At 41.7% G+C, this 1,863-nt stretch overlaps 1 pseudogene; it reads right to left on the bottom strand.

Annotated features, from left to right (window-relative positions):
- Positions 1-604: 604 nt before the first annotated feature.
- On the bottom strand, positions 605-1,003 carry LOC102819684 (annotated as a pseudogene).
- Between the last annotated feature and the right edge of the window lie 860 nt (positions 1,004-1,863).

Genomic DNA, 1,863 nt, shown 5'->3' on the forward strand with positions numbered 1-1,863 from the left:
GCTCTCACAAAGATTTAGTCTCAGAAACTATATACAGGGTCACTATGAGTTGGAAACGACTTGACAATTGAATGAAGGTTTACAGAGCAGATCATCAGTTTTTGGTTTCTTTTTTTTTTTTAAGTTTTTTATTGTGAATTGAGTGAAAGTTTACAGGGCAGATCATCAGTTTTAAATTCAACAAATCATACACCTTGTTTCATTACAATGATTATATTATTCACTTTAGCTTTTTTTAAAAAAATTAAAAAATAAAAACACTCAGGCATATATAATAATTTACACCTCCAAAGGGCACATCCTGCAAGTCTGCTCCTGGCCACCACCTCTTAGTCCCTCTCTTCCCATGAATCTAGAGTCCTCAGCCGCTCCCCCTCTCCCTGACCCCATCTCTGCCTCTGTCTCTGGCATTGCTGCTTTTCTGGATAAGGTCCCGCATTCTGCTTGTGCTCTTCTCCCTTGATGGTCCTAGTGTCCTCTGTTTCTGGACTGTAAGATTAACCACTCCCCTGTTTTTGTTACAAAACATCTACCTTTACAATTTTGACAGTCGCAATTAGTCATGATAACAAACTTTGGTTCTGGAACTGATTTATCATATTGCTCACTGGACCCCAGAAAGTCGCCCATGGTCAGCTAAGTGGCGATAGACAATATGACTAAGTCTCCAGCATCGCTTTACACCACGAGGTCGGAACGTCATGACAGCGATTTCTGATTCTAACAGGAGAGCTATCTCATGGAAGGTCAGCAATTTCTTCATCAGCAATTTCCTGAAGGTCCTTTGCAAAATGGTATTTTTCCTGAGTGAATTGATCCGTAGCATTTTATCTGCATATTCATAGGCCATTTTTCATGTCTTCACATCATGTAACATTTTCCAGTCCACGTAGTAACCTCGAACTAGGCCTGAATTTGATGCAGGTACCATCTGCCAGACAGTGTGCAGCAGTGAACACAGCATAAAGGCGCCATCTTGTCCACCGCTGTAACATCCTATCATTTGGTTTTAAGTGAAACTGTCATTTTAAATTTCAAGGAGATCTGTGCGCATGCGTAGTAGAACCCTCTGGGGGTGGGTGGTGGGGTGTCCACTTGCTCCGGCACTGCCTCTAGTCACCAGAATGGAAGTGCGCAGACTGTGAGAGACCAATGAACAGATACCAAAAAAAAAAAAAGAATGCCCACACCTTTATCTCCACAGTTCTGTCAGAAGTTCGTGGCTGATCTGATCCTTCCCCCACTTGGTCTCTCCCAAGATGGTGTTTCTGGGAGCAGCTGAATTAGAAAGCAATGGATTTCTTGCTTCTGCTACAAATTCCCTTAGCTGTAAGCCTTCCAACGTTCTAAATATTCCTTTATGTGTGGTTCAGAGTTCTGTGACCATACCTTCAGCCTGCTTGGCCCAGCATTCTGTGTTATTGCTGGTGGAGCTTCTCACTGCACTTCCACCCTCTCTGCCATCTTGTTCTCTTGATCATCACTTTTTACATTCACCAAATCATGTAATTCATTTCCTTTCGAATCACTACAATTCCCACAATATAGCATTACTTATCTCACTTCCTCCCTGTGATTCTTGTTTCTGTTCAACTTTCTTTCTCAACCCTTTTGAATTTTGTCCTTAGGTAAATGCTGCCCTTTGATCATGAATGGTTGACCATTTCATGGTGTGCGTACCTCACTAGTATTGACCCCCTCTATATACCTATCTACTGCTTGCCTGAAAATTGAGCCACAAGGGTAAGTTCAGTTCGGTGATTGAGGGCCATAGTCTCGGTGCCGACTTGATGGCACCTAACAGCAACAACAACTATATACCATATATAGTATGTAGTATAATATATATAATTATATTATATG

Source organism: Chrysochloris asiatica, unplaced genomic scaffold (genome assembly GCF_000296735.1).
Source record: "Chrysochloris asiatica unplaced genomic scaffold, ChrAsi1.0 scaffold00014, whole genome shotgun sequence".
Classification (NCBI taxonomy): Eukaryota; Metazoa; Chordata; class Mammalia; order Afrosoricida; family Chrysochloridae; genus Chrysochloris; species Chrysochloris asiatica.